General features: G+C 35.7%; 1 pseudogene; it reads left to right on the top strand.

Moving 5' to 3' along the window:
- Nucleotides 1-18,326: 18,326 nt before the first annotated feature.
- On the top strand, nt 18,327-20,250 carry LOC112615656 (annotated as a pseudogene).
- The last annotated feature ends 4,292 nt before the right edge of the window (nt 20,251-24,542 follow it).

Here is a 24,542-nt window from a genome sequence, read left to right as displayed (position 1 = left end):
TATGACTGAGACCCCAAAAGCAAATGCAATAGAATAAAAATAAATAAATAGGATTTAATTAAACCAAAAGTCTTGTGCACAACAACAAAATCATCAAAATAAACAGATAGCCCACAGAATAGAAGAAATATTTGCAAACTATGCATCTGACAAAGTAGTAGTATCCAGACCCTATAAGAAACACAAACAAATTAGCAAGAAAAAAAGCAAATATTCCCATGAAAAAGTGGGCAAATGACATGAATAGACACTTCTCAAAACAAGATATGCAAATGGCCGATGAATATATTTTTAAATATTCAACATTACTAATGATCAGGAAATGCAAACTAAAACTAAAATGAGATACCACCTTACCCTAACCAGAATGCCCATTACTAAAAGTGAAAAAACAATACATGTTTACCTGGATCTTGTTAAAAGGGAAAAATTATACACTGCTGGTGGGAATGTAAATTAGTACAATCTCTATGTAAAACAGTACAGATATTTCTCAAGGAACTAAAAATAGATCTATCATACAGTCCAGCAATTCCACTACTGGGTATCTACCTAGCAAAAAAAAAAAAAAAAAAGATGTCATTATATCAAAAGACACCTGCATGTACATGTTCATCACAGCAACATTCACAATTGCAAAGATATGCAACCAACCTAAGGGCCCATCAAGAGACGAGTGGAAAAAGAAAATGTAGTATATATCCATACCATGGAATACTATTCAGACACAAAGAAGAATAAAATAATGTCTTTTGCAGCAACTCAGGTGGAGCCAAAGGCCATTATTTTAAGTGAAGTAACTGAGGAATGGAAAACCAATTACCATATGTTCTCACTTATAAGTGGGAGCTAGGCTATGTTTATGAAAAGGCATATATAGTGGTATAATGGACATTGGAGACTAAGAAGCGGGGAGGGTTTTAGGGGGATGAGGGATAAAAAAGTACATATTGGGTACAATGTATACTACTCGGGTGACAGCGGCCCTAAAAACTCAGACTAAACTACTGTACAATTCCTTCATGTAATTCATCCACGTAACCAGAAAACCACTTGTATCCCAAATGCTATAGAAATTATATATATGTAATTGAACCAGTCATGATTAAATAATGATAAAGAAGCATATTATGTAATGCTGATGTTTCAATTCAACAAGAATATTTAACTATTCTAAAAATATATGCACCTAACTGCAGAATATCCAGATTTATAAAACAAATACTACTAGACTTAAGAAAAAAAAAGAATATAAAAGAATTTAAAAGAAACAAAAGAATAGAACATATTGAACTAAAGCAATTAGGCAAAATGGAAAAGAAGAGCCATCCAAATTGGAAAAGGGAAGTCAAATTATCTCTGTTCTCTGATAACATGATCTTATACATAGAGGAATGTAAAATTCTTTCAAAAGATTCCTAGTTCTGATAAATGACTTTAGTAAAGGTTTATGATACAAAATTAATGTGCAAAAGTCAGTTTCATTTCTATACACTAATAACTCTCAAGCTGAGAACTAAATTAAGAATTCATTTTCATTTATAATAGCCACAGAATAATAACTAGAAATACATTTAACAGAAAAGCTGAAAGCCTTCTGCAAGGAGAACTACAAACAACTGATGAAATAAATTGTAGATGACCCTAACAAATGTTAAAACCCTCCATGGTATGGGTAGGAAGAATCAATACTGTTAAAATAACTATATTTCCTAAAGTAATGTATAGATTCAAGCAACTCCTGTCAAATTACCAAGGCAATTATTTTCAAAATTAGAAAAAAACTTTGTAAAATATAAAAATACATACAGAACTTATTAAAAGCCCAAATGGTTAAAGCAATCCTAAGCAAATAAACCAGGAGGTGTCACATTATTTTATTTCAAACTATACTACAAGGCTATAGTAACCCAAACAGCATGGTACTGGTGCACAAATAGACACATAGATCAATGGGACAAAATAGACAAACTCGGAAATAGAGCCACATAGTTTCAGCCAACTGATATTTGACAAAGTTGACAAAAATAAACAACGGAGAAAGAACATCTCATTCAACAAAAGGTGCTGGAAAACCTGGCTAGTCATATGCAGAAGGATGAAACTGGAACCCTATTTTTCGACATATAAAAAATTATCTCAAGATAAATTAAAGACTTAAATGTAACACCTGAAAATATAAAAATTCTAAAAGAAAAACTAGAAAAAATCTCTTGTGAACATTGGCCTAGGCAAACAGTTTATGACCGAGACCTCAAAAGTAAATGCAATGAAAATAAAAATCGACAAATGGAATTTAATTAAAGAGATTCTTCCCAGAAAAAGAAACAATCAATAGAGTAAACAGACAGCCTGCAGAATGGTGGAAAATATTTGCAAACTATTCATCTGACAAAGGACTAATATCCAGAATCTATAAGGAAGATAATCTAATCAAATGAGAAGAAAACATCAAATAACACATTAAAAAGTCAGAAAGAACATGAACAGACATTTCTCAAAAGAAGCCATACAATAAACCAAAAAACATAGGAAAAAGTGCTCAACATCGCTAATCATCAGTGTATTAGGGTTCTCTAGAGGGACAGGACTAATAGAATAGATGTATATATGAAAGGGAGTTTATTAAGGAGTATTGACTCACACGATCACAAGGTGAATTCTCACAATAGACCATCTGCAAGCTGAGGAGCAAGGAAGCCAGTCCGGGTCCCAAAACCTCAAAAGTAGGGAAACTGACAGTGAAACCTTCAGTCTGTGGCTGAAGGCCCGAGATTCCCTGGCGAACCCCTGGTAAACCCCTGGTGTAGGTCCAAGAGTCCAAAAGCTAAAGAATGTGGAGTCCAACGTTCAGAGGCAGGAAGCATCCAGCATGAGAAAAAGATGGAGGCCAGAAGACGTAGCTAGTCTAGTCTTTCCACGTTTCTCTGCCAGCTTTTTTCCTAGGCAACTGATTAGATGGGCCCACTCAGATTGAGGGTGGGTCTGCCTCTCCTAGTCTACTGTCTCAAATGTTAATCTCCTTTGGCAACACCCTCACAGACACACCCAGGACCAATACTTTGCATCCTTCAATCCAATCAAATTGACACCTAATATTAACTGTCACAATCAGATACATGCAACGTAAATTTACAATGAGATAAAATAAAATAAAGTTGATGTTAATAGTAAAAAAAAAAAAAAAATCTGGTATATGCATACACTGGAATATTATTCGGCTATAAAAAATAAGAAAATTGTGTCTTTTGCAGCAACATAGGTGGAACTGGAGGCCATTATCTTAGGAGAAACAAGTTAGTCACAGAAATAAATATTACATGTTTTCCTTCAAAAGTGGGAGCTTAATAATGTATGAACATCAACCTAGAGAGTGGAATAACAGACAATGGAAGCTCAGAAGGGTGACAGAGTAAGAGAGGGTGGATGATAATAAATTATATATGGGAACAGTGCACATTATTCAAGTGATGGATACTTCAAAGCCCTGATTGACCACTACACAAAATATGCATGTAACAAAATTGCATGTGTACACCATACATTTATAAAAATGCAAAAGGAAAAAAATACGCAAATTACCAAAATCATAATTGAAGGATATTACTGTATGTGCTTTTAATGGGATTAATACAGAACTAATATACAATTTTATGCCTATGAATTTGACAACTGAGAAGAAATAGACTAATTCTTATATACAACAAATTGCCAAAACTCTGTAGATGAAAGATACAATTTTAAATAGTCCTCTATAAAATAAAGAATAATTGAATTTAAAGTTAATGTCTTTCTGTAAAAGATAACTAAAAGAACAGATTATATCTCAAGTGAATTCTAAAAATTTAAAAATGAAACACTGCCAATTGTATGCAATCTCTCTTCAAGATAATAGAATAAGTGAGAACACTCTAAACTCATTATTTGAGGCCTGCATTACTCTGTTATAAAAATAATACTAAAAGATTAAAATTAAACTCACCAATATTTGTATCAATATAAACACAAAAATCCTCAACATATTAGCAAATTGAATTCAGCAATACATAAATATACACACATAATACACTATGCCAAAATGGGGTTTATCCCAGAAATAAAAGTTTAGTGTTATATTAAGACATAAATTAATGTAATCCACCATTTTTGCAATATGACAAATTAAAAAAATTGCATGGTCACATGGAATGACGCAAAAAATAGCATTTGAGAAAACTGAACACCTATTTGAAATTTAAAAGAAAAAAAACGCAGTAAACCTGGAATAGAACAAAGTCCTCCACCTAATAAGAGCATCTCCAAAATATTACAGAAAATTTTATACTTAACGGTGAAAGACTAAACCTTTTTCCCTGAGCTAGTGAACAAGACACAGTTGCCCATCTTCCAACTTCTATAATGCATAGATTTAGAATTTCTAGCCTTTGTAATAATGTAAGGAAAAAACATTGGAGTGAAGAAACACATATCTGTCTCTACCTGCAGGTAACATGATTGTTCATGTATAAATTCAAAGTGATTTTTAGTACCGATAAATAAGTTTATTAAGGCTGCATAATACAAGGCTAACATTCAAAAATCAATCATATTTCTATCTACTGTCAATGAAGATTTTGAAACCAAAATTAAAAACATAGTACCATTTATAATCACACCAAAGGAAATTAAATACTTATATACTTTTAAAAAACAGGCATAAGACTTGTATGCTAAAAACTACAAAATTCTGATTAAAAAAATCCAAGACTTAAATAAATAGAAAGTCATATCATGTTCATGGATTAGAAATCTGAACATAGGCCTGGCACGGTGGCTCACCCCTGTAATCCCAGCACTTTGGGAGGATGAGACGTGTGGATCACTTGAGGTTAGGAGTCTGAGTTCGAGACCAGCCTGGTCAACACGTTGAAACCCTATTTCTACTAAAAATACAAAAATTTGCTGGGCTTAGTGGCTCACATCTGTAGTCCCAACTATTTGGGAGGCTGAAGCAGGAGAATTGCTTGAACATGGGAGGTGGAGGTTGCAGTGAGCCAAGATTGTGCTGCTGCGCTCCAGCCTGGGCAACAGAGCATGACTCTGTCTAAAACAAAAAGGTCTGAACATGGTAAATATCTTAATTATCGTCAAATGTACCTATGACTTTAACACCATTCCCATAAAAGCCTTAGCAAAATATTTTGTAAATGTAAACAAGCTGATTATCCAATTTATCTGGAAAGGCAAAGGCCACAAAATAGCTAAAAAGTAATCTTGCAAAAAAAGAGTAAAGTGTAAAAATCACTCTGTAAGATTTTAAGACTTGTTATTTAGTTACAGAAAACAAGACAGCCTGCCCATGGATGAGGGATAGACACACAGACCAATGGAACAAAAGAGGGAGTTCAGAAATACACCTTCACAGGTATGAATAGACAATTTCTGACAAAAATGCGAAAACAAATCAGTGGAAATACAGTCTTTTCAACAAATTGTATGAAAGAAACGAACCTCAACCTAAACCTCACACTTTAAAAAATTAACCTAAAATGGATCATGGAATTCAAAGTAAAATGTATATACCCAAATATTTCAGAAGGAAACATGAGAAAAAATTTAAGTAACGACTTCTAAGACATTAAGCCAAACTCATGATCTATAATCAATACATTGAAATTAATAAAAGTTATGATTTTTTTCTGTAAAACACTTCTTTGAAAGAATAAAAAAACTTGAAGAAAATACATTGAAATCACATGTATGACAACAGACTTTTATCAAGAATACAAAATGAACTCTCTAAATATTATGAAAACAGACACTATTTAGCATTTTCAAAGTGACAGAATTATAGCGATAAAAAATAAGTCGATGGTTACCAGTATTTAGTGTTGGGTAGAAACTGTAACTGTTAATGTTAACAAAAAAAAAGACTTATTCATAATGAAAGAGTTTTATATTCTTATTGTAAGGCAAAAAAAAAAAAAAAGAAAGAAAGAAGACTCATTCAGAGTTGAAAGAGAAAAGTAACTATTGTTTCACTGATTACATGGTGGAGTACATACAAATTCATTGGAGTTAACAAAAAAGCCAATGGAGGTAATAAGTGAGTTCAGCATGGTTAAATAATACAACCTCAATATACAAAAGAATCATAATTCTCTTAGTATGTACTAGCAATGAACAGTGGTAAATTATTTTGTATTTTTTAAAAATACAATTCCCAATAGTATTATAACATATGAGACACCTAGGGATAAATCAGACAAAAGATGTGCAGAACCTGTCTACTGAAAACTAAAAAATCTTTCTGAGAGAGATTTTAAAAGACCTAAATAAATGCAGAGATATTTCATAATCATGGATTAGATTGTTAAGATGTTGATTTCCCCTCATTGATTTATATATGCAATGCAATCCCAAAAATTCCAGCAGATTTTTCCTGAAGAAATTGATGTTAATTATAACATTCATATGAAAATGCAGTCAACCTAGAATAGCCAAAATGACTTTGAAAATAATAAATTTAAAGGACTTATACCATCTGTCAAGTCATTATAAAGTTATAACAATGAAGACCACATGGTATTTTTTTTTTTTTTTTTTTTTTTTTTGAGACGGAGTCTCGCTGTGTCTCCCAGGCTGGAGTGCAGTGGCGTGATCTCGGCTCACTGCAAGCTCCGCCTCCCGGGTTCACGCCATTCTCCCGCCTCAGCCTCCCAAGTAGCTGAGACTACAGGCGCCCGCCACCACGCCCAGCTAGTTTTTTTTTGTATTTTTAGTAGAGACGGGGTTTCACCATGTTAGCCAGGATAGTCTCGATCTCCTGACCTCGTGATCCACCCGCCTCGGCCTCCCAAAGTGCTGGGATTACAGGCTTGAGCCACCGCGCCCGGCCGACCACATGGTATTGATAACAAGAAAGACAAGTAGAGAAATGCATTACACACACACCACACACACACACACATGCACATACACATATATGAGTAGCTGTATTTGTACACATATATGTGAAGCAGTCTTGTTGTCTGGGGTAAATACTAAGGTTCTTGGTCTCACAGTCAAGGAGATCGAGGTCGCAGACACACACACACACACACACACACACACACAGAGTGAGTTTTGAGCAGGAGTTGAATAGATAAAAGGAAAGAACAGTTCTCTGTCACAGACAGGGGTCCAGAGCGGGGTTATAGGGGGTAGTAAATATGTTAGGGGTTTTATAAATGGGCTAGTGAGGAGGGACGTCATGAGGAAGGGATGTCTTATCTTTCTAGGGCCCAACAGTTTAGTTGGAACCAGGTGTGCCATCTGTACAGAGCAGAGTTTTTGTTGTTGTTGTTGTTGTTGTTTAATCAGTTCTAATTCCATTTGCTGACCACATAGGCAGAATCTTAGTCTGTGCTGCTTTGTCTTGCTTATCTGTGAGGGAGGGTTTCTGTGTCTGTTCCCAGACATCTTATTGCAGCTGCAGGCATCCCCCACCACGTCCACTTTTAGCTTTCCTATCTTACTGCACCTAAAGGGAAAGGAATGTGCATACTAAGGCCCACTGTTTTTACTGGGGCCCATTGTATGAGTGTGAAGTTTGGTGATTACCCAAGAAACTTCCCCCTCTCCTTCTGTACCCAAGCTGTCTTATCTCTGTTTTACAGTCTGCTCTTTCAGGCTGCTTGTTGTTAGAGAAGTGATTTCTTTGAACTGCATGAGGTTAGAAAGGGAGCTACTTTGGAGTTGCTTTTTGTTAAAAGTAAAGTTTTTTTTTTGTTTTTTTTTTTTTTTTGCCAGGGACTTGCTTTAACCTGTCTACCTAAATAATTTCTGTTTGCCTCTTGTATTTCCCCACTCTGGAATGGAGTCCCTAACGGCTGTTAGGGGGAATTGGGTGATGACTTACTCTGGCTGCTTTCTGTTGGAGAGGGGTGTTGTGTGGGGAATAGCAGCTAGGGCTCCTCCTCAGGTTAATTTAAAGGTCCCTGGTAAAAGGGCGGTTTCATTTTTGGCTCCATTTAGAGCACCATCTGAAGCTTGATGGTTTCTAGGTGAGAAGAGATAAACTTTACAAGGAGATTTAGAATATAGGGTCCAAATATGAGTAATAAGACTACCATTAATGGGGGGGCCACTATAGGCCATAACCATGACAACAGATGAGTAGATGCCCATGAGACATTTAGATGCGTTGTTCTGTTGTAAGTAGGTGTATGGGACTTACCTTTGTTTAACTGTCTTGGTTTTACTTTCCAAAAATAAAAAATAAAAAAGGAAACCTTGGGATTATAGGTTACCTGGCAGGATCTTTAGGGTAATTGCCCAGAACTAGAACATTGTTTCAGACTTTTACGTTACCCCTCCTTTTTTGTTTTCTCTGAGCTGCAGCCAGAGATTGGTTGACAGGAATAAGCAGGGTTAGTTTAAAATGTAGGCAAGAACTTAAAAACAATTAATGAGACTAGAAGTCAATAACAGGTGTATAAGTTCTAAAACATAATTTCTCTCTCTCTCGAGTCCTCATTTTTGTTAAACTTACGATATGACTGAGCTGTTTGCAAAATAAGCTTTAGTCTTATACTTGGCCTAATTATTTGCATACACTGCAGTAGCAATAGCTATTTTTACACAGGCCTTTATAGATTGGCTTTGATGGAACTTTGTTCCACGAGGAATCTCGGATGGGATCTTTTAAATCCCAGCCCAGCCATGGGTTTTTGCCTTTAAATACCTGTGAGTTGGGTAAACTTCTTTCTTTTTGAGGTTCCAGGAGCACGGGGTTTCTAGGCCTGTTAGAAAGTGACACTCTTTACTCACCACAGGTCAGGAACCTCCCATGGAGACTGTGCAGAGAAGTTATGAGGCCGGTATCCCAGGGGCTTTTATTGGCTTTGCAAATCAAGCTTGATTCTTTAAAGGGGAACATATCCTTCCAGCTACAGCCTTGGTAAAACAACCAGGTTTTCCAATTTTTTTCTTGTTGCAAAAGAAAACAGATTTTTGTTGCACTGATGCAGACAACTATATTGTAATTTAAGAATACTTATGACTAGTTTCCAAATTCTAGAAGAACTAGGTAGAGAGAAACAAACATGCTTCAAATCTCATTTACAGGAGTATACTTTACTTAGTTGTTAAAGGCTGAAGCTAGCTTAAGACAAGTTTTCTTGACTCTGAAAAATAAAACAAAGATTAGCAGTGTTCCAAGCAAAAAGTTAAAAACTTTTTGTTTTCTATTAGATTAGTCCGTTCTAGTGTTTAATTTACAGAAAAAAATATATTATATTATTTTGAATTTAGTTAATATGTTTACACACAGAGTTTCCTTTGCAAGATTAATGTTTACAATCTTTTTACAATTTGCTTAAAATTTTTACTTTATTTTATTTAATTTTAAGACAATTCTTTATTCCTAAGTAAAATGTACCTTTCCATGCCTTCTTATAATTTTTGCCAATTGTGAAGCAGGCAAGTAGACAGCTTTTAAAGGCTAAAGAAGCAGTTTACAACCTTAAAACACACAGCAAACCTAGTATCTGACCTGCATAATTTAGACCACATCTTTAAACCTTGAAGACATTTTTACTTTACCAATTGTTCCTAACACTCTTTTTATTTTAAAGATTAAAATCTCATGAGCTGAAAGGTACCACAGCTTTTACTTTTCCCTTAAAAATATTTTATTTAAGTGCTTATTATTTTAGGCCAATTAACTAGAACGCTTGTTAAATAAACATTACACACATATGTAACCACACAGACAAACAGAAAAAAATACAGTAGTTTTGAGATTTATATTTGCTAATTTCCCAATTGGATTATTGACCTCTGGGTGATGCCCTTTAAGAACAGGGTTAGGAATACAATTTCCAGGGCCTAATAAACAAGCATAGCCAGAAGAGAAAGACAGATTTTGAGAGGTACTTACTTACCATTAATTTCAGGGGCTTCATAAGGAAAACAGATATTTTTTCCCAAAATGGAATTTGTGGAACCTTTTCTGTTTTCCTAAGGAGTCCCAGGCCACCAGAAATCATTCTAGGGTCTTTTATGCATGCACCAAGAGTAGCAAGATAGAGTGAAAAGAAAAAAGTAATTTAGTTGACTGAGGAGAAAAAAAAAAAAAAAAACTCTTCCAGAAAACAACATTTATAAAGAGAAAAACAAGAAGGCCTTTTAAATGTACCCATAGCTTGGATTTCCACTTTCAATTAATCTGAACGTTCTTTTATTTATTTATTTATTTTTCTTTTGAGATGGAGTCTTGCTCTGTTGCCCAGGCTGGAGTGCAGTGGTGTGATCTCAGCTCACTGCAACCTCCACCTCCTGGGTTCAAGTGATTCTCCTGCCTCAGCCTCCAGAGTAGCTGGGACTACAGGCACACGTCACCACGTCCGGCTAATTTTTGTATCTTTTGTTTTTTTTGAGGTGGAGTCTCGCTCTGTCGCCCAGGCTGGAGTGCATATACACCATGGAATACTATGCAGCCATAAAAAAGGATGAGTTTGTGTCCTTTGTGGGGACATGGATGCAGCTGGAAACCATCATTCTTAGCAAACTATCACAAGAACAGAAAACCAAACACTGCATGTTCTCACTCATAGGTGGGAACTGAACAATGAGATCACTTGGACTCGGGAAGGGGAACATCACACACCGGGGCCTATCATGGGGAGGGGGGAGGGGGGAGGGATTGCACTGGGAGTTATACCTGATGTAAATGACGAGTTGATGGGTGCTGATGAGTTGATGGGTGCAGCACAGCAACATGGCACAAGTATACATATGTAACAAACCTGCACGTTATGCACATGTACCCTAGAACTTAAAGTATAATTTAAAAAAAAGAATTAAAATTATGCATAGAGAGTTTGTAGCATAGAGTCTCACATATAGTAAATACAAAATATATGTTATCCATTATCCAAATACACAATATATGTTATCCATAGTTGTTATTATAATCAGCCAAGAGTTAGGGCAATCAGTTTCAGTGACTATTGAACAAGACAAATACGAAATTAAGAGAGGTTAACAAAGACATTTAGGAGTGGCAATAAAGAGAAGAGATCTAGAAATATTGAGATGAGTGAATCATTGGGATTTGTTAGCAAATCGGTTGTAGAATGTGCAGTGGAAATAATAGATAAGAGTAATCTCAATTTTGTTGCTTCAGTGACTAAGTGAATGATGGTGTAATTCCTATGAGAAAAGTAATGTGATGTGTCAATTCAGATCCCAAGAAATAAGATTTAGAGAAGGAGTATGAATTATAAGATTTATTTGAGAAAATGCCTGTGAAGGATGGAAGAAAAAGATATGAGGAGTAGGCAAGAAGATCAATTAGATTGCAGGATAGCCTGACACCAATGAAAACAAAAAAAGAATTTGATTAGAATTTCCTCAGACTGCAGTGCATCTTTGAAGAAAGCTTCATCTAAAATAATAAAAAGTGCCAAAATAAACATTGCCTATTAAAAGTGTCCCACTTTAGGCAGAAATTACCCAGATTTAGTATTTCTCCTATGTCCAGTAATTGGCCCAGAACAGCCCAGGGAGAGCATGAACTCAGTGTAAGTACTGAGATGGAACTAAAAGATGTAGTACTTGAAAACTGCAGGTTTTTTTCTTGAAGAAAAATTATGACTACCACACATAGGGTACTAGAGAAAATCTGAAGGCAAAGGTGAGAAGTAATATGATGCATTCAGTTTTCACACATCAAAATTAAAGGGTGAGCTGCCTTACAGACAGTAGAATATGCAGGTCTGGCACTGAGGACAGAAATCAAGTCTAGAGATGAAGACTTGAGACTCTTCAGTGAAAAGATGACAGAAAAAGCAATAGGATGGTTAGAGTTTCATAAAACAAAAGTGTAGATTTATATGAGATAATGTACTAGCTTTAAAGGTATGTTCAATAAGTATTTAATCCAATCCATTTAAGAAGGGAAGACTAATTTCTGTCCCCTTGAGTGTAGGTAAGACTTAATGAGGTTCTTACTTACTAAGTACTTACTTAAGACTTAATAACTTGATGTTTTATTACAATTAATATTGAAATAGAATTCACATACCATATAATTTATATTTTTAATGTGTACAATTTAGTGATTTCGGGTATATTCATAAAGCTGTGCAGCCATCACCACTATATAATTGCAAAATATTTTTGTCACCCCAAAAAGGAACACATTCCTTACTAATTATTCCACCAACTTCCTTTGCTCAGCCCCTGATAACTACTAACTTACTGTGTCTCTCCATATTTGACTACAGTAGATATTTCATATAAATGGCATCATACAATATGTGTGTTTTTGTGTTTGTCTTCTTTCACTTAGCATGTTTCCAAGTTTTGTCCAAGTTGAAGCATGTATTAATACTTTATTCTTTTTTATGGCTAAAAAATATCCCATTGTATGAGTATACACATTTTCTATAGCCAATCATCAGTCAATAAACTTTTAGGATTTTTCCAGTGGTTTAATATTATTAATTATGTAGTTACAAATATTTTTGTGTATAGACATATACTTTTAATTATTTTTCATATATACCTAAGAATTCGGTTGATTTGTCATAGGGTAATTTTATGTGTAATTTTTTGAGAAACTTTCAAACTGATTTTCAAAGGACCTATACAACTTAGTTCTGGTAAATGTACAACAAAAGCTCAGTATAACTCAGCAAACACAGTACAAAGCTGCACAGCTCAGAAGTCAAGCTGGTCAGCCAGCAATGGTACAACTGAGAGAGCATGCTAGTCAACAAACAGTAGCTCAAAGACTATTGTCACCAACAAGTGGCAGAGACAGTTCATAAGCCAAAAGAAGAGAGGTATGATTCTGGTGGACATGACCAGTGCCTGTACATCCTGCTTATAGCAGTAATTTGTTATGGACATATTACAAAAACAGAAGATTACAGTCCCACACCAAAAATTTAGCTTAGCTGTTAATATTGATGATGCCACAAACATACTAATCAGCTAAGAAAAGGCTTATGACACACATATTGAGTTTCTTGAATAGCAGTGCAAACTTTTTAAGTATGTCCAAAGTCACTTGAGAGAACACAGGAAGGAAAGTTGTTTGAGAGTTTTTATGGTATTAGAAAGTGAATCTGTGGTGAAGGTTCTCATGTGTGAATAAAGTTTGCATGCTTTCAACTTTATGCCAACACCAAAAAGGGAGCAACTAGGCATTCTTATTAGATTTCCCAGATACAGGGTAGAAAAAGTAGACGTGCGGCTGAAAAGCTGTCAGAAGCCAAACATCAAAGTATGCTGAGTTTATTACACTCAAATGTGTGTATGGATTGGATCTGTGGATTTTTTAGTATTTTCTATATACAATATAATGTCAAGTGATGTCAACAAGATGGCAGAACAGTAGGTCTCAGCCCTCATCTACCCATAGAAGCAATAATAAAACAAAAATGCTTGTGCCAAATTACCTTTATAAGGCCTCCAGAATCCAATTAAGAAGCTGCAACACCTCAGATAAGCACAAAATAGAGAAAAACCACTTGGAAACAGCTAATAAGAGCTATTTCCCTTTAACCATGCAAACCTCTCCCCCAAGCTAGCACAGCTCAGTGCCAAGAAACATCCACTAGATCCATGATTTCTCCCTCAGGGGAAAGATTGACTGAAGCATGCATCAGACATCTTCAGCCATAAAGAGCAATGCCTGAGAGATCTGTATCTGTTGCATCTTCCTCAGAATGCTGAGACAACCAGCTTAGTTAAAATGCCTAGGAACAGATAAGAACAAAAAAAAAGATGACAGCTCTCAACAGCCTAAAAAGCTCTGAAGGATTGAATGTAGATGCACAGTTTTCAAGACTTCACTTTTAGGAGGGTGGGAGAAAAGTGGAGTTTGCACTCAGTCTCCCAGAGTTCAAGTGCACCACACTAGGAAAAAGAAGCAAGCACCTCTCAGAATTCTGCAAGGTTCTATGGGATTGAGAAATAATACACAATCCTAACACTTCTCCTCAGAAAAAAGGGAGAAAAGTAGAACTTGCACCTGGCTTCTGGCACATCAATGGACTCCTGTAGGGAAAAGTGGTTGGTGGCTATAAGCAACAGGCACTACTCTGCAGGATTAAGAGAAGATGCATAATTCTGAGAAACTTCATATCCACAAGGGAGAGAAAGAAGTTAATCTGGATCTCAATCTCCCAACATTTCAATGCAATTCCCTGGAGAAAAGGAGTGGGAAGCTATCAGGAGCCAGCATGACTCTACAGGATAAAGAGAAGGTGCACAATCCCGAGACCTCACTTAAAGATGAAGGAAGAGATGTATATCTTGCATCCCCCCATGGCATTTTAGTGTACTGCCCTAGGGGAAATGAGTGAGTGTCTCTCATCACCTGGCATATCTCAGCAAGATAGAAAGAAGTGAGATAGGAGATAGAAAGAAATTATTTAGGTAGATAGTTAGGGTGAAAGAGTCCCTGGCAGGGATTTTTCTTCTAACAAGAAGCAGCTCAGAAATTACTTCCTTTCTAACCACACACAGTTTGAATAAATCACTTCTCTTCTAAGAAAGAGCAGCCTAGAAGATTGGGCTGTGAAACATAGATAAACAACTCTAGCACAGAAACACAGTTTTTTGGGTAATTGCCAAACTTCATATACATATGATGGGTCCCAGTAAAAACAAAAACAGTGGGCCTTAATGAGCACACTCCTGTCCCATTTTGGGGGCACACTAAAATAGGAAAGCTGGAAGCTTGCACAGGGGTCAGGGGAGTGCCTGCAGCTGCAAGGCGGTACCTGGGACAAGGAACAGAAACTCCCCCTATCCTTTCTTAGCACATGCACAGTGGAAGGAGATAAGTAGCATGGAGCAGCCCAAGCTAAAAGCCCACCTGCATGGTAAGAGCGGGATGGGGGCTGCCAGAGACTGTGCTCTATGCATACGGCATGCCTGGTCCTAACCAGTTTTTTACACCCTATGTAGATAAGATATCCCCTCCCCACTAGCTCATGTATAAAAACCCTTACTTTTTACTCCAGCATGGCAACCCATTCAGGACCCCTCTCAATGACAGAGAGCTGGTTTTTTGTTTTGTTTTTTTTTTTTATTTCAACTATTAAACTTCTGCTCTAACCTCACCCTTCATGTGTTCACATCCTTGATTTCCGTGGCCAGGAGACAAAGAACTTCAGGTGATATCCCAGACAATGCAGCTGCTTTAGAAGGCACACAGCACAGAATGCTCTTCTTCAGAAAGAAGAGAGAACTTGAGTTTGCACTTAATTTCACAGCATTTTACTGCACTGCTCTAAAGAAATAGGATCAGAAGATAAATGTCTGCTGACATTGCTCCATAATACTGAGAGAAGGTGCAAAACCCTGAAAGACAACTAAAATCAGGGAAATAATACTTGAACCATGAGAATATCAACAAAAAGACAAACCATACCAAAGAACCAAACTGAAATTCTAGAGCTCAACAACATAACAAAATTTAAACATTAAATAGAAAGTTTCAACAATAGACTTAATCATAAAGAAGACAGGCTTGGTAAACTCTGACAACTCATTTGAAATTAAACAGTCAGAGAAGCCAAAATAAAAGAGGATGAAAAATAATGAAGAAAAGCTATGCAATATGTTGGACACAATCAAGAAAACCATTGTATCCATAATGGGATTGTCAGAAGAAGAAGATAAAAAGAGACAGAAAGCTTATTTTAAAAAAATAATGGTCAAAAATTCCAAAATCTAAAGAAGGAAATTATTCTTCATTTTCATGAGGCCTAAAGACCTGAAATAGAAAGAAGCAAAATAATTTTATAACAAGGCACTTTATAATCAAATTGTTGTCAAAAGTCAAAGACAAAAAATTTGGAAGCAGCCAAAAAAAAACTGACTGAAGAACAAAGGGGCTCCCCAAAGACTATCAACAAATTTCTCAGCAAAAATCTTGCTACCTATAAGGAAGTAGGATGATATATGCCAAAACTTGAAAGAAAAACTTGGCACCTCGAAATACTGTATCTGGCAAAATTGTCCTGTAAAAATGAAGGAAAGATAAAACCTGACACCTAAAAATACCATATCTGGCAAAATTGTGATTTAAAAATGAAAGATAAAGACTTTCCCAGACAACAAAAACCTGAGAAAGTTCATCACCACTAGACCCGCTTTCTAAGAAATGTTAAAGGGAAGTCTTTCAGTTGAAAGAAAAAAAATGCTAAATAACAACATGAAAGCATGTAAAAGTATAGATCTCCCTGTTAAAGGTAAATTTATAAACAAAAGAGAATACTCTAATACTGTAATGATGATGCACAAATCACTTTTAAGTTTAGTATAAAGTTAAAATTCAAAAATATTAGGAATAATTATAACTACAAGAATTGTTGACATATTCACAAAAAAATGCACTAATTGTGACAAAAATAACATAAAGTATGGGGAGGAAAAGGAGTAAGAGTGTAAAATTTGTGTGGGAGAGTAAAGTTAATGTGTTAGCTGCTTGAGATACACTATTATAACTATAAACTGTTTTAAGTAATTCTCATAGTAATTAGAAGAAAATAAGCTACTCAATAGAAAAAATAATCAAAGAGCATCACTAAAAAAAAATTAATGACACAAAAAAGACATCAAGAAAAGAAAAAAGAAACAAAAGAACTATAGAACAGACAAAAAGTAATGAATACAATGGAAATAGGATGTTTTTCCTATTAGTAATTACTTTAAACATAAATTGATTGAACTTTCTAACCCAGATACATAGAATAGCTAAATGAAAAAATAAAATAAAACCTAATTATATTCTGTCTACAAGAGACTCACTTCACCTTTAAGGACACATGTAGATTGAAAATGAAGGTATAGAAAAGACATTCCATATATATAGCAAGCAAAAGAAAGCATGTGTGCCTATACTTACATTAGACAAAATAGGCTTTATGTAAAAAACTGTCATAAGAGAAAAACAAGGGCATTATAAAATGGTAAAAATATCAATTAGGAAGGCATAAATATATAGGCACTCAATATCAAAGCACAAAAATACATAAAGCAAATAACAGAAATTAAGGACAAAATAGAGAGCCATACAATAACAGCAAAATACTTCAATATCCTGCTTTTAATAATAGGTAAACCATCCTGACAGAAAATCAACAAGAAAAGAGTACACTTGAAAAACACTGTAGATCCAATGGGTCTATATATCTACATGGAGAAAATTCCACTCAAGGGCAACAAAATTCACATCGCTCTCAAATACATAGAACATTTTTCCAGGACAGACCACATCTTAGGGCACAAAGCAAATATTTGCAAATTTAAGAATATTTAAATAATACTAAGTTCCTTTCCAACCACAGTGGAAGGAGACCAGAAATCAATAACAGAAGGATAATTGGAAAATGTACAAAAAACGTAGAAACTAAACAGCACACATCTAAAGAACACATAGGTCAAAGGAGAAATAAAAATGGAAATCATTAAATATTTTGAGAGGAATAAAAATTAAAACACAAAATTCCAAATGTAGCTAAAGCACTACTGAGCGAAGTTTATAGTAATAAAAATCAACATTTTAAAAGAAAAAACATTTCAAGTAAACAACCCAATATTACATGTCAATGAACTACAAAAGGAAGAAAAACTAAGTCCAAAGTGAGAAGGAATTAATAATGATTACAGCAGAAATAATGTTAAAAGAGAATAGAAATATGTATAGAATATAATTTTTCAGATTTAAATAATAAATCTGGTGACCTAACAATAAAAAGAGAAAAAGAAATCATCAACTAAACCAATAATTATTTTTCAAAAAATTTAAGCAAAACAGAAAAAACTTTAGTGACACTAAAAAAAAGAGAAGACCCAAATAAAATCGTAAAGAACAAACATTACAACTGATATCATGGAAATACAAAAGATTATAAAAGACGACTGTGAATAATTATACATCAACAAATTAGATAACTTAGCAAAAATGGATAAATTTTCAGAAACATATTAATTACTGGATCATGAAGATATTGAAAATCTGAATCGACCAATAATGAGTAAACAGACTGAAACAGTAATCAAAAACCTCACAGTAAAGGAAAGCCCAGGATGAATTGTCTTCACTGTCTTCACTGTTGAATTCTAACAAATATTTCAAGAAATAGCGTCACTAGGAGGCACGCAAGATTTCAAGATGGTGGTGGCTGAGGTGTTGACCAAAAGGCCGAGTTGAAGGCCCTTAAGAAGTGAAAGAGGCCAGAAATCGCACCCTCCCCGCTTCTCGCAGTCCTGGGAGCACAGCAGAAGTGTTTTTCTTAATTTTTTAAAAAATGAATGCGTAAACCATACAAATTGTCACCATGGAAGGGAGATCTACATTATCCACCAACAGTGGAAACTTTTATGAACCCCATAGACCAAGCCCGAAAGGAAGCCCGGAAGGGAGAATTGAAGAACAGCAAAAAAAAAAAAAAAGCGCATGATGTTTCCAGCTGCAGTTTTAAGGATGAAGGATCCCAAACAGATTATCTGAGACATGGAGAAACTGGATGAAATGGAGTTTAACCCAGTGTAACAGCCACAATTAAATGAGAAAGTACTAAAAGACAAGTGTAAAAAACTGCATGAAACATTTGGTATTCTACGACTCGATGAAAAAGAGAATCCAGATATTTACAAAGAACTGGGAAAGCTAGAAGTAGAGTATAAACAAAAGAGGGTTCGACTTAGCCAATATTTTGATGTCGTCAAGAACGCTCTGCATGTGGAAATGGAGAGTATTCCTTTGTCAGATATCCCGTATGTTCCTTCCAACATTTTGATCCAGGACATTTCACTTCCTGGTGCCCAGCCACCCTCCATCCTTAAGAAAACTCAGCCTAATGGACCTCCAACTCGGACATTTTCTATCCTTGCTTTTCTTGGACATGGTGTTCCACGTTTGCCCCACAACAGAAAACCTCTTTGCCCTCTCTCTGGCCCACCTCCTCCTGAAGTTGTGCAGATGTACGGCCGTAAAGTGGGTTTCGCCCGAGATCTTCCCCTCATAGGCGAGATGAAGACATGTTATATAGTCCTGCACTTGCCCAGAGTGGTCATGATGATGATGTTTCCAGCACCATTGAAGATGATAGCTATCCTGAGGACAAGGATCAAGATAAGCATGATGAAAGTATTGATGACAGTGACACCGACAGATCAGATGGAAAAAGTGACAGGGATGCATTTGTGCACCGTGATGATGGTGAGAGAGACAACAATGAAGAAAAGAAGTCAGGTTCTAGTGTACAGTTTGCAAATATGCCTGGAAAATCAAGGAAGAAAAAGAAGAACATGAAGGAACTGACTCCTCTTCAAGCTATGATGCTTCCCATGGCAGGTCAAGAAATCCCTGAGGAGGGATGGGAAGTAGAGGAATTTTCAGAGGACGAGGATGAAGATGATTCTGATGACTCTGAAGCAGAAAAGCAATCACAAAAACAGAATAAAGAGGAATCTCATGCTGATGGCACATCCACTGCTTCTTCATAGCAGCAGCCTCCCCTGCAGTCTGCTCCTCCTTCTTAGGTACAAGCACCTCCCATGCCAGGACAACCACCCCTTGGACCACCACCTGCTCTACCATTATGGCCTCCTGGGCCACCTACAGGCCTTCCTGCTGGTCCACCTCCAAGAGCTCTTCCATTCCTGAGACCATCTGAAATGCCAGGACTCCAAGGGCCGTTACCCCAACTTTTACCTCCAGGTGTCCCTGGAGGGTCAGGTGTCCCCTGACCCTGTCCCAGGTCCAACTCCAGGTATGCCTCCTGGTCCCCCTCCTTGGGGACCCCCACCAAGAGTACCTCCAGGTATTCCCCCACCTCGTCCCGGCATGATGTGCGGAGCTTTGGTGCCTCCCCTTGGACCTGCCCCCCTGGGTTTTTCCCACCAGCTCCCTAGCCGAACCCTGGGGTTTTTTTAAGTGCCCCACCCAACTTGATTCAGCAACCCAAAGCGGATGATATGAGTACAGCCACGATTGAAAAGAAAGCCACAGCAACCATCAGTACCAAGTCACAGATCAATAATACCAAGGCAGAGATTACTCTATTTCTGCCCACTGCACTGAGAGTTCATCAGGAGAATAACGGGGCTACTGCTGCTCCCCAAAGAAAGTCAGAGGATGATTCTGCTGTGCCTCTTGCCAAAGCAGCACCCAAATCTGGTCCTGCTGTTCCTGTCTCAGTACAAACTAAGGATGATGTCTATGAGGTTTTCATGAAAGAGATAGAAGGGCTACTGTGACAGCTTTTGATGCCAGAACAGGCTTCTGTTCACAACAGTGCCCAATGGAGAAAGAAAGAGGCTTGTATTAAACTGAGATGAGAGAGCTGCTTCCATTGTCAGGGTATTTTCTAATTTCAGTTCAAGAAATATCCTAAAATTTAGCCTTGTTCAGCATTTACTACACATGAAAGATGGCATTTCAATCAGAATATATCAGTTATTGAAGCAGTGCTGCTAACATCCATTCCATTTCACACCACCATTCTGATCCTATTTCTTGCCCTGCTCCAATTATTTGGAAATTTGTGATCAGGGAGATCTTAACTGCTTATTTGTTTTGACTCTCTTCTGTGTGCTGTGGGCACCAGAGTAGAGATTTCTGAAAAACCAGTTTATTTCATCTTGCCTTTTGTTTTTGAGTTATTTTTAATATTTTCCTATAAATATTTTGTAATGTTTTACTTGTAATGAAATGGATCACAATGTCATTTCCTAATACAAGGAGGATATGTGGGAAGAAAATGTACAATTCTTTGATTAAAATTATTCCCCATTGACCTAAATTTTGAGTGATTTATGGGAAAAATAAATAAATGTTCTACACCAAGATAAAAAAAAAAAAAAGAAATTGCATCACTACTTCCCAAACTGTTTCAAAAATTCAAAGAAGAGAAAACATCTCCAAACTCATTTTATGAGGTGAGCATTATCCTAACATCAAAGCCAGACAAAGACACTATGAGAAAAGAAAATTACAGATCAACATTCCTTATAAATATAGATGCAAAAATTCTCAACAAAATACTGGAAAACTAAATTCTACATGATATTAAGAAGATCCTACACCATGATCAAAGAGACTTATCCCTGAGATGCAGGGATGATTCAACATATATAAATCAATTGATGTGATATATCACATCAACATAATGAAGAACAAATATCATATGATCACCTCAATAGAAATGAAAATAGCATTTAACAAAATTTAACATTATTTCATAATAAAAGTACCCAACAAAACAGATGTACAAGGAATGAACCTTAATATAATACAAGGTGTTTATGAAAAGATAACAGTTAACATCACATCACATTTGACCTCTGTTATTGAAAAGCGAATGAGGATGCCCACTCTCACTACTTCTCTCCAACATAGCACTGAAAGCACTAGCCAGAGTAATTAGATAAGAAAAAATAAATAAAAGAAATGCAAATAACAAAAGAAGAAGTAAAATTATGTCTGTTTGTAGATGAAATGATCCTAATTTGTAGAAACCCCAAAAATTCCAAAAGTATTATTAGAACAAATAAAAGAATTAAATAAAATTGCAGGATACAAAATCAACATAAAAATAAGCTACATTTATGTACAATAACAATGAACTATCCTAAAAGAAAATTAAGAAAACAAATCAATTTACAATAGCATAAAAATGTAAAAATAATACTTATGAGTAAAGTCAACCAAGTTGCTAAAAGACTGACTGATACACTGAAAACTACCGAACTTTGATGAAAGGAATTAAGGGGCACAAATAAATCAAAAGACATTTAATGTTAATGAATTAGAAGAATTAATATTGCTAAACTGCACATACTGCCAAAAGTGATGTACAGATTCAATGCTATCCCTATCAAAATTCCAGTGGCAGTTTTATACAGTACTAGAAACACCCTAAAATTCATGTTTTTTTTTTTTTAATTCTGTGTCATTGGTAGTTTGATAGGAATAGCATTGAATATATAAATTGCTTTGGGCACTATGGCCATTTTAATGACATTGATTCTTCCTATCAATGAGCATGGAATGTTTTTCTTTTTGTTTGTTTCATCTCTGGTTTCCATAAGCAGTGTTTTGCAATTCTCGTTGTACAGATCTTTCACCTCCTTGGTTAGCTGTATTTGTAGGTATTTTACTCCTTTTGTGGCAATTGTAAATGGGAGTTTGTTTCTAATTTGGCTCTTGGCTTGACTGTTGTTTTTGTACAGGGATGCTACTAATTTTTGCACATTGATTTTTGTATTCTGAAACCTTGCTGACATTGGTTACTATATCAGGGAGCTTGAGGGCTGAGACTTCAAAGTTTTCTAGATATAGAATCATGACTTCTACAAACAGGGTTGTTTGACTTCCTCTTTTCATGTTGGGATGCCTTTTATTTCTTTGTCATACCTGATTTTTCTGCTCAGGATTTTCAGTACTATATTAAACAGGAATCGTTATAGAGGGCATCTTTATAATGATCCAGCATTCAACAGGAATGATTCCAGGTTTTGCCCATTCAGTATGATATTGGTTGTGGGTTTGTCATAGATGGCTCTTATTATTTTGAGGAATGTTCCTTCAATGCCTAGTTTGCTGAGAGTTTATGACATAAAGGGATGTTGAATTTTGTCAAAAGACTTATCTGAATCTATTGAGATAATAATATAATTTTCATTTTTAAGTCTGTTTATGTGATAAATCACATTGCTTGATTTGCATATGTTGAACCAAACTTGCAACCCAAGGATAAAACCTACTTGATCATGGTGAGTTTCCTTTTCGATGTGCTGATATATACAGTTTGTTAGTATTTTGTTGAGGACTTTTGCATCTACACACTTTAAGGATATTGGCCTGAGTTTTTGTTGTTATTGTGTCTCTGCCAGGTTCTGGTATCAGGATGATGCTGGTCTCATAGAGTGTTTTGGGTAGGAGACCACTCTCCTCAATTTTTTGGAATAGTGTCAATGGGAGTGGTATCAGCTCTTTTTTATATATCAGGTAGAATTAGGCTGTGAATTCATCTGGTCCTGGGATTTTTTTTTTTTTTGATTGGTAGATATTTCATTACTGATTTAATTTTGGAATTCATGATTGATCTACTCAGTGATTTAATTTCTTTCTGGCTCAGCCTTAGGAGGATGTATGAGTCCAGGAATTTATACATTTCTTCTAGATTTTCTAGCTTCTGTGCATAGAGGTGTTTCTAGTAGCCTCTGAGTAGTTTTTTTTTTTTTTTTTTTTTTTGACGTTATAATGCGGGGTAGGTGTCCCCTTTGTCATTTCTAATTGTGTTTATTTGGATTTTCTCTCTTTTGTTTTCTTTATTAGTCTAACTAGTGATCTACGTATCATATTAATTTTTTAAAAGACCATCTCCTGGATTTGTTGATTTTATGTATGACTTTTCATGTCTCAATTTCCTTCAGCTCAAGTCTGATTTTGGTTATTTCTTTATTTCTGCTTGCTTTGAAGTTGGTTTGCTCTTGCTTTTCTAGTTCCTGTAGTTGTGACGCTATGTTGATAATTTGAAATGTTTCTAACATTCTGGTGTGGGAATTTGGTGCTATGAACTTCCCTCTTTATGTGGCCTTTGCTATGTCCCAGAAATTCTGATATGTTGTATATTTGATCTCACTAGTTTCAAAGAACGTCTCAATTTCTGCCTTAATTTCATTATTTACCCCAATGTCCTTCAGGAGCAGGTTGTTTAATTTCCATGTAAATACATGGTTTTCAGCAATTTTCTTACTGTTGATTTCTATTTTTATTGCACTATGGTCTGAGAGTGTGGTTATTATGATTTAAGCTTTTTTTCTTAATTTTCTGAGTGTTGTGTGGGGTCAGACTGAGTGGTTGATTTTAGAGTATGTACCATGTGGTGATGACAAAAAAATGTATTTTCTGTTGTTTGGGGGTGGAGTGTTCTCTAAATGTCTATTAATTTCATTTGGTCAAGTGTTGAGTACAGGCCCTGAATATATTTGATTATTTTTTCCTCCATGAGGTTTCTCACTATTATTGTGTGGGAATCTAAGTCTCTTTACAGGTCTCCAAGAACTTGCCTTATGAAACTCGTTGCTCCTGTGTTGGGTGCTTACATATTTAGAATAGTTAGGTCTTCTTGGTGAACTGAAGCCTTTACCATTATGTAATGCTCCTCTTTGTCTTGTTTGGTCTTTGTGAGTTTAAAGTCTGTTTTGTCTGAAATTAGGAAAGCAATGTATGCTTCTTTCTGTTTTCCATTTGCATGGTAGATTATTCTCCATTTTTTAATTTGAGCCTATGTGTGTCATTGCATGTGAGATGGTTCTCTTTAACACAGAATGCGTTTGGGTCTAATTTCTTTAGCTTGGCATTATGTGCCTTTTAATTGGGGCACTTAAAATCTGTTTACATTCAAGGTTAGTATTGACATGTATGGATTTTACCATGATATCATGTTTTTAGCTGGTTATTATGCAAACTTGTTTGTGTGGTTGCTTTATACTGTCACCAGCCTGTATACTTGTGTGTTTTTGTGGTCCTGATAACAGTCTTT

The sequence above is a fragment of the Theropithecus gelada genome, chromosome X, assembly GCF_003255815.1.
Source record: "Theropithecus gelada isolate Dixy chromosome X, Tgel_1.0, whole genome shotgun sequence".
Taxonomy (NCBI): domain Eukaryota; kingdom Metazoa; phylum Chordata; class Mammalia; order Primates; family Cercopithecidae; genus Theropithecus; species Theropithecus gelada.
The sequence above is the reverse complement of the archived record's forward strand: the minus strand, read 5'-3'. Positions and strand labels throughout refer to the sequence as shown.